Source organism: Euleptes europaea, chromosome 5 (assembly GCF_029931775.1).
Source record: "Euleptes europaea isolate rEulEur1 chromosome 5, rEulEur1.hap1, whole genome shotgun sequence".
Classification (NCBI taxonomy): domain Eukaryota; kingdom Metazoa; phylum Chordata; class Lepidosauria; order Squamata; family Sphaerodactylidae; genus Euleptes; species Euleptes europaea.
Genome location: NC_079316.1, coordinates 3,633,808 through 3,647,151, shown reverse-complemented (window position 1 = coordinate 3,647,151; position 13,344 = coordinate 3,633,808).

The following is a 13,344-nucleotide window of genomic DNA, read 5'->3' as shown; positions in this document are numbered from 1 at the left end:
CATTCTATTATTTCTATTAATTAATGGCTATAGAGTCAAGAAATACTTTCAATTTTTCATAAAAATCAGGGGTTGATCTATTATTCACTGAAGACGTTAACTTAGCTATAGTTGCATGTTCTGCCGGTTTTTCTGTCCATTCAGTGATGTCTGGGTAGTCCAGGTGTGATTCCCCACTCCTCCACATGAGTGGCGGAGGCTAATCTGGTGAACTGGATTGGTTTCCCCCCTCCTGCACATGAAGCGAGCTGGGTGACCTTGGGCCAGCTCTCTCTCAACCCCACTTATCTCACAGGGTGTCTGTTGTGGAGCGGGGAAGGGAAGGTGATTGTAAACCGGTTTGAATCTTCCTTAAGTGGTGGAGAAATTCGACATATAAAATCCAATTCTTCTGCTGCTGCTGCTTTCCACTTTCGTGCATACTCCACTCTCACCGCTGTCACCATGTACTTAAACAATTCACCCCATCTTTTTGATATATTATCTGGCAAAACATTTAACAACACAGTTTTTTGATCTAACACAAAATTGATTGTTAATATTCTTTGCATGCCATCATCTTGCGCTCAAGGTCTTGACGTATCTCTTGAAGAGTCTGGAGAGTCAGGAAGCCAGCCCCTTCACATTAGACGTGGCCAAACAGGTCATCCCCCTCTTCGATGATGTAAGTTAGTCCAGGTGTAAGTGGAGGGGTGTCTGCATGTATTTGGGGGAGGGGGAGATTAGGATTGAGAGCCAGCATGATGTAGTGGTTAAGAGGGGTGTTTTGGAGTAGACTTGTGCACAAGCACACACAACACACAAGAATCAGTACATTTCAGGTTTGGGTTTATTGGGCCTGGATTTTTTCAGGAAACCCGAAACAAGCCGAATTCCTATCGCGGTAAATATGGGATTTTCTGGAAACCTGAAAAAATTAGGGCATTTGTGCCTAAGGGGATTTTTCGGCGATGCTCCTGGGGGGGCATTTTTTGAGGTAGAGCCCCCAAATTTGCAATGTAGCTGCAAGGGACTCTCCTTGCCTGAACCCCCAAGTTTGGTGAAGATTGGGTCTGGGGGTCCGGTTTTATGGGGTCTGGGTCGCCCCCATCCTCCTCCGTCAAGAAGAAATAGTGAAGTGGCCTTGGTCAGATTCTCTATTGTGAACTTTGCTATGCTTTTCTATGGAGGAGCCCGACAAACTTTCCCACCATTGAAAGCAATGGGAAAGTTTGCCAGGCTCCTCCATAGAAAAGCATAGCGAAGTTTGCAATAGAGAATCTGACCGCTACCACTTCCCTATTTCTTCTCTATGTAGGAGGATGGGGACGATGCCTTCCTGACCCCATAAAACCGGACCCCCGAACCCAATCTTCACCAAACTTGGGGTTCAGGCAAGGAGACTTCCTTGTAGCTATACTGCAAATTTGGGGGTTCTACCTCAAAAATGCCCCCCCCAGGAGCTTTGTAAAGCCTGGGGAAAGCCGAACCCGAAAAAGCCAAATAAACACCCGGTTTTTTCGGGAATGGCCAATTCGGCTTTGGGTTTCTCCCCAGGTTTTGGCATTCGTTAAAGCCGAAATTTACAGGAATGGCTTTTTTGGGGTTTATTTTTGGTTCAAGTTTATTAATATGCACAAGCATAGTATGGAGTGGTGGACTCTGATCTGGAGAACCGAATTTGATTCCCCACTCCTCCACATGAGCAGCGGAGGCTAATCTGGTGAACTGGATTTGTTTCCCCACTCCTACACATGAAGCCATCTGGGTGAGCTTGGGCTAGTCACAGCTCTCTTAGAGCTCTCTCAGCCCCACCTCTCTCACAGGGTGTCTGTTATGGGGAGGGGGAAGGAAGGTGATTGTAAGCTGGTTTGATTCTTCCTTAAAGGCAGAGAAAGTCAGCATATAAAAACCAACTCTTCTCCTTGTTAACTTGCCTTTCAACATCTCTCTCTTGTCTCTTAGGCAGATCGCGAGAGGGAGGGCAGGAAGGGTTGTGTCAGTGTTTAGCTCTCGTGGCCCTTTCTTACATGCCCAGGATAATGCCGATCACCACTTTGGGGTCAGGAAGCAATTTCCCCCCAGGCCAGATTGGCCAGGGACCCTGGAGGATTTTTTGCCTTCCTCTGGTCTTAGAGCAGGGGTCACTGGGGGCGTGGGGGGAGGTAGTTGTGAAATTTCTGTGTTGTGCAAGGGGTTGGACTAGATGACCCTTGAGGTCCCTTCCAATTCTCTGTTTCTCTGTTTCTTCCTTTCCTTCTCATGGCCTTTCTGTGTCATCTTTGAAGCAGGGACAGCCCCAGGCAGGCCAGTTTTGGGGGTCAGAAGGATATGTGGATTGGGAGGAATCTGGAACATGTAAAAGGTTGACCCAGACTAAAGTTTCTTCTGATGGAAGGGGGGGCGATTTCCACCCATTCCTACTCCTACTGCAGACCCTCAGTTTGCCTCTCCTGCTGCTCCTGCAAGGGGGGGGTCTCAATCTGACAGAAGTACCGTGCAAAGGTGAAACGTTTAGTCTGGATCCAACCCATTTGGAACTGGGGCATGGGCTCTCCGCCTCATCCTCTTCATTCCCTGATTTCCCCTGCTTATTTACTGTTGCCACCTGCCATCCAATGGTCCTGTTGGGTCTTTTGAACAATCTCAGCCCCTATTAAAAGAAGAGGCTCCACTGGATCAAACCAAAGGTCCATCCAGTCCAGCATCCTGTCTCAAGCGGTGGCCAGGTAGATGCTTCCAGGACACCCACAAGTAAGGCAAGAACCCTCCCTTGATGTATCTGAAGAAGTGAGCAGTGGCTCACAAAAGCTTATACCCTGCCAGAAATTGTTGTTAGTCTTTAAGGTGCTACTGGACTCTTGTCTGGATGTTTGACCACCCACGGCTGGTATCCTAAGGTATACTGTCTTGGAACATAAAGGTTCAAGTTTAGTATCAAGACTAGTTGCTAGTTTCTTCCATTAACTTCTCTATTCCCTTTTTGATTCCCCCACTCCTCCACATGGGCAGCGGACTCTAATCTGGTAAACCGGGTTGGTTTCCCCACTCCTACCCATGAAGCCTGCTGGGTTACCTTGGGCTACTCGCAGTTCTCTCTGAACTCTCTCAGCCCCACCTACCTCACAAGGTGTCTGTTGTGGGGAGAGGAAGGAGATTTTTAAGTTGGTTTGATTCTCCTTAAAAGGTAAAGAAAGCCGGCATATAAAAAACCAACTCTTCTTCTTTTAAAACCTTCTTAAGCCAATGGCTATCACCATGTTCTGTGGCAACGAACTCTATCCGTATCTCTCTGGGTGATGAGAGAAGGGGCTTTTCTTTGTCTATCTGGAATCTGCTGCCAATTGATTTCAGTCTACCTCCAAGCTGCCCAGTACTTTATTTATTTTATTTATTTACTTCATTTATACCCCCCTTTCTCCCCAATGGGGATCTCAAGGGAGCTTACATAACCCTCCTCGCCTCCATTTTTATCCTCACAACAACCCTATGAGGTAGGTTAGGCTGAGAGTGTGTGGATTTGGCCACTTTGGCAATTGGACTCTATGGCATTGAAGTCCCTCCCCTCCCGAAACCCCACCCTCCTCAGGCTCCGCCCCTAAAAACCTCCCGCCGGTGGCTAAGAGGGACCTGGCAACCCTACGGTGAACATCCTTGTGCTATGGTGGCAGCTGCAGCCAAAGCAAGGTTTTCGGATATCTGAACAGCCAATCAGAAGCTTTGCTGGGCAAACGCCCCACCCGGCCCTGCTCAATTTCTAAAAACACTTGGCAAGGCCCAGGGAAGGTGTTGGCAGGCAACGCACCCCACAGCACCCCACGGGCAACATTTTGGGGACCCTTCTGTAGGCTGATACGATGGTGATGGCCTTAATGGAATTTCTCCCCACCTTCTTCGCCGCCCGTGCACAGGGATCCCACAAAGTGAGGCTGGCGGCCATCTGTGCCTTCAACTGTCTGTTTGATATCATCAAAAAGGAAGAGAAGGTGTTTATGAAGAGACTCGCCATGGAGAGCCTGGTGCCGCTCATGGTGCATCTGTACGACAGGAGCCCCCAGGTGATCCAGGTGAGCTCCTCTGCTCTTTGGAAGGGTCTGAAGGTTCATGCCCATCAGCCTTGATGGCTTTGATACATCCCTCAGGTGGGGTTGCCAGCTTCGGGTTGGGAAATACCTGGAGACTTTTGGGGCGGGGCCTGAGGAGAGTGGGGTTTGGGGAGGGGCGGGACTTCAATGCCAGAGAGTCCAATTGGCAAAGCAGCCGTTTTCTCCAGGTGAACTGATCTACGTCGGCTGGAGATCAGTTGTAATAGCAGGAGATCTCCAGCCACCACCTGGCGGTTGGCAACCTTACCCTCAGGAGATAAAAATAAGGCCAAGGCTAATGGTGCAAAATAGATAAAAAGATATTTTATTACTCAGAGTAGAATTTATACTCATTTGAAGGGCTGCTGCAAGAACTACAGATTCCCCTGAAGAAGCCCCTTGGGCAAAATGCATAGGGAATTTCTATTCTGAGAGCCAGCATGGTGTAGCGGTTAAGAGCGGTGGTTTGGAGCAGTGGACTCTGAGCTGGAGAACCGGGTGTGATTCCCCATTCCTCCACATGAGCGGCGGAGGCTAATCTGGTGAACCGGGTTGGTTTCCCCTTTCCTCCACATGAAGCCTGCTGGGTGACCTTGGGCTAGTCACAGCTCTCTCATCCCCACCTACCTCACAGGGTGTCTGTTGTGGGGAAAGGAAGGTGACTGTAAGCCGGTTTGATTCTTCCTTAAGTGGTAGCGAAAGTCGGCATATAAAAAACCAGCTCTTCTAAAAAAATCTCTCCCCCTATTTTGCACCGTTGGCCTTGGCCTTGTTTTTATCTCCTGTGTGGCCCTTTTATTTTCTCTTTGAAATCCTTCAGGCGCAAGCCCCCAGCCCCAATAAGCTTCCCTCCTTTCTGAAGGGACGAGAAGGTTTGTAGAAGCCTGTTTTGACAGAGGCTGCCTTCTAGAACTGAGGTGATAATTACAACCGATCTCCAAACGGTGGAGAAAATGGCAGCTTTGGAGGGCGGACTCTATGTCTTGATGCCCTCCCCTTCCTTCTCTAAACCCTGCCCTCCCCAGGCTCCCCCTCCAAATCTGGAATTTCCCAACTTGGTGTTGGCAACCCAATGCCTAGGGTTGCCAGATTCCCCACCCCCTCCACCGGCTGAAGATTTTTGGGGCGGGGCTGGGGCGGTGATCCCACGCATGCAACTGCGCACGATGGGTTGACCCCCAGAAGCGCCCCATCGCAACTGGAATTTTAGCACTCAAACCCCCGTGTTCGAGTGCTAAAGCGTCCCGTTGCGATGCGGCACTTCTGGGGGTCAACCCGGAAGTGATGTCATTGCGCCACCTGCAGCCATAATTGTGTGCAATCGCCGCTCCTTTCAGCCCAGTGGATTGGCGGGCAGTTGCCCACCGGCAGTGCCGGATTTACGTATAAGCTAAACAAGCTATAGCTTAGGGCCCCACTCTCTTGGGGGTCCCCAAAAAATTTAAAGGGAAAAAAAACTGGATGTACATTTCCAAAATATAAGATAAAAAACAAATAAAATAAAACCTACATACAGCAACAGTGTTTTGTGTTGTGTAGGCTCCTATGATGTAAGTAATGGGCCCCCCCTGCTAGCCTGCTCCCTAAAATATCACTGGCAGGTTTCTAGACTAGATTATGAGTCTTTGTAAATTGTGTTTCTAAAGGAACTTTTGTTTTTGCCAAATGCCAATGTGTTTGCATTATTCAGTTTGCTATGAATAAAAAATCATTTTAAGTTAGAGCTTAATAATTATTTCACTATTAATATACTTCTTAATTGTATTTCAGTTCAACAATTACTTTGATAAAATACATATTTTGTTATGTGCAAATGGCTTTAGACACCTATTAGGTCCATAAATTACCATATAGCATATATTCAACACACAAAAAACAGCGACAATTTGTTGTTGACAAAGGACAGCTGGATATATAAAGGGCCCCATTGCCTTCAATAGCTTAGGGCCTCATCAAACCTAAATCCAGCCCTGCCCACCGGAATCAGCCACCTGGCAACCCTACCTATGCCGAAGACATCTGCCTCATCTCACTTCATTACAGAGCTGGTATCATAGGTTCGTGCTGTCAGTTCTGTGCCCTGGTTCCGGAGCCAGTCTTAGGTAGGGTTGCCAACCTCCGGGTGGTTGGTAGTCAAACAGAAATAACTAGTGCCCCAAAGGAGACTGTGAAATCAAAAAAATTGAGCACTTACGGCATAAAGAAGCTGTTAAGCCTATTTCAGAATAGTGCAACCTTTATCTAGGTCTTTGACACTTGTAAAATACAGTGTGTAGCCAGATGCCTTATCCAGCCATCCATTAGAAGCAGGAAGTCATACACTGTACGAATGGAACAAAAGTTCCAGTCGGAACAATCAACATAGGATCGCCATGGCCCAAGAAGCAGACGCGAAATGGGATAAAATACCGGAACCTCAATGTCGGTGGCCTCTATAGACATTTCTGTTGTGTTGTGTTATGTACCACAAATATTGAAAAGCCACTTTATTGTGAAAAAATTGTAAATTGTGATACTTGTTTACAATTGTACAGCAGTGCTCCCCTGCTAGCTGGCTACACACTGTATTTTACAAGTGTCAAGGACCTAGATAAAGGTTGCACTATTCTGAAATAGGCTTAACAGCATTTTTATGCCATAAGTGCTCAATGTTTTGATTTCACAACCTCCAGGTGGTGGCTGGAGATCTCCTGCTATTACAATTGATCTCCAGCCGATAAGAGTTCAGTTCACCTGGAGAAAATGGCTGCTTTGGCCATTGGACTCTATGGCATTGAAGTCCCTCCCCTCCCCAAACACCACCCTCCTTAGGCTCCACCTCAAAAACCTCCCACCTGTGGCAAAGAGGGACCTGGCAACCCTAAGGTACTAGCTGGAGATCTCCTGCTATTACAACTGATCTCCAGCTGATAGAGATCAGTTCACCTGGAGAAAATGCCGCTTTGGCCATTGGACACTATGACGTTGAAGTCCCTCCCCTGTCTAGCCTGAGTCCATCAAGAGAGGAGAATAGGGAATCCTCAGCACAAACCTCCATGGTTCCTGCTAGTCCACTGAGGAAATTCCATTTGAGTTTCCTGAGGAAACCGCTCTTCAGGGAATCCACCCCTTCCACCTCCTTTCTCCCCTCTTCTCTAGGCTTCCCGGGAAGGTCTGAAGAAAGTTGACAGATTCCTCAAATCCGGCATCCAGATGGCGATCCATGAAAAGGAGGCCTGGAATTATTGCATCAAGATGGTGAGTGGGTCTCCTTCGTATTCTTTGTCGGATAGGGTTGCCAACTCCGGCTTAGGAAATTCATGGAGATTTGGTGGTAGAGTCTGGAGAGAGGTTTGGGGATGGGACAGACCTCAGGAGGTATAATGGCATGGAGGCCAACCTCCAAAGCAGCCATTTTCTCCAGGGGAGCTAATCTCTGTCATTGGGAGAGCAGCTGTAATTCCAGCCGATCGCCAGGCCCCACCTTGAGGTTGGCAATCCTTTTACCGGGACTGCAGCATCTTCCCTTCCCTCTGCTAAAAAGGATGAAAGCCATCTGGTGCACGTGTTAGTTTTAAACACGAATGCTGCAGCATGTTTCATGTTTGTTTCACTGGAAGAAAATTTCCGATCTGTTCGACAGGTACTCAGTGACGTGTTCTGTTCCATCTGGTTATGATCTCTTTCTTGCTTCAGATGAAAAGTGTGGCTTGGATCTAGGATTGCCACATCTGGGTTGTGAAATACCTGGAGATTATTGGGACAGAGCCTGAGGAGGGTGGGTTTTGGGGAGGGGAGGGACTTCAGTGCCATAGAGTCCAATTGCTAAAGCGGCCCTTTTCTGCAGGTGAACTGATCTCTATCTGCTGGAGATCAATTGTAATAGTAGATCTCCAGCTGGTACCTGGAGGTTGGCAACCCTACTTGTATCCATGGTTGGAAATCAACAGTGCAACATAAGGAGGATCGTAGAATAAGTGAAAGTTATTTCCTATACAGATGTGATATTTATAAAATATGGTTATTTTGAAAGTGATTTTTAGGGTTCCCAGTTCTAGATTGGGAACGGAGTCTAGGGTGGGGGCGGGGTTGGCAAGGGGAGGGACCTCAGCAGGGTACAACGCCATGGAGTGTACCCTCCAAAGCAGCCATTTTCTCCAGGGGGATTGAGCGCTGTAATCTGGAGATCAGTTGTAATAGTGGGAGATCTCTAGGCCTCACCTGGAGATTGGCAACCCTATTAATTGTTGGGAAATCATGACTTAACTAAAAGCAAGAAAGTGGGATAACACCCGTCAAATCCACCCACTCCCATCGATACTTCATCAGCACTGTGGTGAGACCAGGAAGCCCACAAACAAGACAACTGCACCAGCACCATCCTGCCTGTGTTCCAAAGCACCTAAGATAATAGGCATGCTCCTCTGATCCTGGAAAGAATAGGCATGCATCATGACCAGTCTCCATTTTTACTAGTAGCTATGGATACCCCTCTCCTCCACGAACATGTCCACTCCCCTCTTAAAGCCATCCAAGTTGGCAGCCATCGCCACGTCTTGGGGCAGGGAGTTCCACAACTGAACTATGGGTTGTGTGAAGAAATACTTCCTTTTATCTGTTTTGAGTCACTTTCTCTCAGCCCAGTCCTGCCTCCCAGGGTTGTTGTTTTGAGAATAACAAAACATGGCAGTGTCTTGGAGCAAAGGTGGGGTCAAAACTAACAAACAATGATTATGTGTGTTTTTTTGTCAAGGAAGCAAGAGATGGCTTCACATACACACCCTTTCATAAGATTGAGCCTAGAAGTTGACCTTATGATTTTTTTCTTCTTCTCCCCCCTCCTAGTTGAAGCGTTATAAAAAGCATGGAGAAACCATCCTTGTGGATCAGGCCTGTTCTTACCTTGAAAATCCCCAGCATTCTCTCAGAGAAGCAGCTCTCAGGATGTTAGGCAAGGCACATTTTGATCTTTATTATTATTATTGGTCGGGATCAAGAGCAGGGTATAAATTTAATAAAATAAATTATTATTCTCGTCATCATCCAATCCCCTTTTAAACCTGTCCATGCCTGCGGCCATCACTACATCCTCTGGCAGCAAATTCCTGGTTTTAATCGCTTCATCAGCCCGATACTTCATCAGCCTGATAACAATTGTAATTGCTCATGAATTGGAGACCACTTTACTACAGGTCTTCACAACTGAGCGATTATCATTGTTATCAGGCTGATGAGGTATATCTCATATGAGACAGTGTGATGCCGGAAATACCATTTTTATAAGATCTTTTGGATTATACAAACGTTGGTTCCCTGAAAAGTGGATGAACATGTGGGACCGTCAAGAAATGCCTTGTTTGCTCACATAGAGACTGGAATTTTTTTTATTATTTTTTTAAATAATCTAGCCATCATATGGACACTATTTACCTGTTGATTATTTCTGATTGTAATATTTATGTACATGTTTGGTATGACACTTCAATGAGTATATGTTCATAGAAAAATATTTGTGTGTGTTAAGTGCCGTCAAGTTGCTTTCGACTCATGGCGACCCTATGAATGAAAGTCCTCCAAAATGTCCTATCTTTGACAGAAAAATATAGCATACTGTTTATGCATGAATTGGTTTGCGACCATTTATGCTTTGAGTAAGGCTTAGTATGGTTGCCAACTCCAGGTTGTGAAATTCCTGGAGATTTGGGGGTGGAGGCTGGGGAGGGAGGGGGTTTGGAGAGGGAAAAGACCTTAGTGGGATATAGTGCCATAGAGTCCACCCTCCAAAGCAGCCACTTTCTCCAGGGGAACTGATCTTTCTCACGCGGCGATGAGTTGTATCTCTGGGACATCTCCAGGCAGGCACTACCTGGAGGTTGGCATCCCTAGCTGGCCCTCCCTGCTCACTGTTGGTGTTTGTGTCCTTAGAAGTCATCGCGATGGGATCGAAGAACAAAGAAACCATCCGCTTGGTTGGTGCTGGTGAGTTAGGGTTCTGTTGCAAGGCCCCTTGATTTCCCATCTGGGTCTGGGGTTCTAGATGCCCTCTTGGCTGCGAGCATGAGGCAAGAATATGGCCAGAGCATGGCATGAGGGTTGCCAACTCTGGGTTGGGAAATGCCCAGAGATTTGGGGGTCAGAGCTTTGGGAGGGTTGGGTTTGGGAAGGGGAGGGGAGGGGCCTCAGTGGGTCATTAGGCCATAGAGCCACCCTCCAAAGCAGCTATTTTCTCCAGGGGAACTGATCTCTGTCATCTATAGATCAGCTGTTATTCCAGGAGATCTCCGGACCCCCCACCTGGAGGTTGGCAACCCTTTACAGCATGGAGGACCACCATCGCTCTCTGCCAAAAGCCCTGCCGTGCTGTTTCCTGTACACTCCCCCCCTTCCCGTTCCACCTACCTTGCCTTCTGAAGCATGGCCTCGCTCCACGTTTTCTCTCTTTGCCCTTTAGTCCTCAATATGGTGAGACGGGACCCCGAGCCGACCAGCACGGACCTGATCCCCCAGATCATGGAGGCCATGGCGCGAGTGTCATCTTCGGAGAACCTGGGGAACGGCTGCTTCAGGAGATTCAAGAACTTCTGGAAGCGATAGAGGCATCTTCTTTGGTGGTGGGGGCGGGAGGGTGGGCAGAGATGAGCATGGAGAGGAGACCCCCGCAAGGTCTCCGCTTTTCTCCGGCACCTTGAGAGGCGAGGAAACCATGGCCCCCTTTTCAGAACTGGCTGTTTGGCCCAGTCTTGGGCCCCCGGGGTGGATCAGAACGTTAAAACTTGGCTGAGACCTGGGCTGTGATGAGGATAACAATGGGTGCAGGGCTCACCTGCTGGATGAGGGTATGCCTGTGGCCACCTTTGCTGGAGCCTGAGTCCAAGAGGCCCTTTGGGTCAGCCTGCTTCTGGCCTACAATAGCCCCTCCCCCCCAAGCAGAGTCCTATCTGGAATCTCTCAGTAAGTCAAAGGGCCAATCCACCTTTGTTGAGCTGCCCGGCAAAGGTCAACCTTCTTTGCTTGTGATTAGCGGGTGCTAGGAGAAAGGCACACTGGGCTCTGAGAGGCCATGCTGTGCAATGGTTAGTGTGCTGTAGGTCGCGCCTGTTGGGTTGGGCTGCAGGACTGAGAGAATGTGCTTAAATGTGTTTAAATGTGTTTAAATGTTTGTGTCTGGTGTATGATAAAGTTGTGGGCTAGACGGTGGGAAATCCACCTAATCCTGAAATAAATATTCCCTGGTATAGTATCTGGAGTAAAAAATATATATGAGCAAGCAATCTATGTATGATAGTATCTAGAAATAAATGCAAATAAATTCCAAGGCTGTTTCAGAGTGTAGTGACGGGGAAACAGCCAGTGTAATAACTAGATATGAGTCTAGGAAGAAGGAAGAGGAGGAGGAGGAGGAGGAGAAGACTTTCTCTACCACTTAAGGAAGAACCAAACCGGCTTACAATCACCTTCCCTTTCCCTCCCTGTGACCTTGAGCTAGTCACAGAGCTCTGTCAGCCCCACCTACCTCACAGGGTGTCTGTTGTGGGGAGGGGAAGGGAAGGTGATCGTAAACCAGCTTGGTTTTTCCTTAAGTGGTAGGAAAGGTCGGCATATAACAACCAACTCTTCTTCATTCTTCCAACCCAAAGCCTGAGGCCATCTCTACTAGAATCACCGCAGTTATGAGGGGCACAGAAAACCAACTTCCATTTCTGGTGTCCCTTGGTCTAAGCAGCCTATTCCTCTTCTTTGGTAATTAATTCATTTATTTGGGTTATTTATAGTCTACCTTTCTTGCTGAGACTAAAGGCACATTGCATAGTGTAAGTCAAGTACAGCCAACAGGATGGGGCAGGACAGTCTGGTTTGGACTACAGGAACCTGAAAACCAACAGAACTCCCAAACAGAGCTGAAAAAAAGGGCGAGCTTTTAAACATGACACATTCAAGTGGTGTAGAATCTGCCTACTTTGTGGAAAGCCAGGAGAGTGGAAGAGTTTCTGACTTCATCAGGGAGGCCATTCTATATGGTGGGGGCCTCAGCAGAGAAGGCATGAGTATGGGCTGTTCTCGATGTTGCCCATTTGCAGGATAGTTGCCCTATGAGGAGCAGTTAAAACGCTTAGGACTGTTTAGCTTGGAAAGAAGGCGGTTAAGGGGAGACATGAAAGAGGCCTATAAAATGATGCATGGTGTGGAGAGAGTGGACAGGGAGAAACTTTTCTCCCTCTCTCATCATACTAGAACGTGGGGTCATCTGCTGAAGGTGGAGGGTGAGAGATTCAAAACAGACAAAAGGAAGTATTTCTTCACACAACGCATAGTTAAATTGTGGAACTCCCTGCCCCAGGATGTGGTGATGGCTGCCAACCTGGATGACTTTAAGAGGGGAGTGGACATGTTCATGGAGGAGAGGGCTATCCATGGCTACTAGTCAAAATGGATACTAGTCATGATGCACACCTATTCTCTCCAGGATCAGAGGAGCATGCCCATTAGATGCTGAGGAGCACAGGCAGGGTAATGCTGCTGCAGTCGTCTTGTTTGTGGGCTTCCTAGAAGCACCTGGTTGGCCACCGTGTGAACAGACTGCTGGACTTGATGGGCCTGGGTCTGATCCAGCAGGGCCTTTCTTACGTTCTTATGAGACCTGCAGAAGGCCCTGCTGGGATGAGCGACACTGTCATGGAGCATAGGGAGAGAGGCAGTCCTGCAGCTATGAAGGACCATGATAGGCTTTGTATAAGTGCTGGAAGACAGCACAAAGACCCTCTACTGAGGATGTGTGTGTGTTAAGTGCCATCAAGTCGCTTCCGACTCATGGCGACCCTATGAATGGAAGTCCTCCAAAATGTCCTATCTTTGACAGCCTTGCTCGGATCTTGCAAGTTGAGGGCTGTGCCTTCCTTTATTGAGTCCACCCATCTCTTGTTGGGTCTTCCTCTTTTCCTGCTGCCTCAACTTTTCCTAGCATGGCTGTCTTTTCCAGTGACTCTTGTTGTCTCATGATGTGACCAAAATACGATAGCCTCAGTTTAGTCATTTTAGCTTCTAGGGTCAGTTCAGGCTTGACCCACTGATTTGTTTTTTTGGCAGTCCACGGTATCCGTAACACTCTCCTCCAACACCACATTTCAAAGGAATCTATTTTCTTCCTATCAGCTTTCTTCACTGTCCAGCTTTCACACCCATACATAGTAATAGGGAATAGGATGGCATGAGTTAATCTAGTCTTGGTGGCCAGTGACACATCCGTACACTTCAAAATCTTTTCTAGCTCCTTCATGACTGCCCTTCCCAGTCTCTAGCTCCT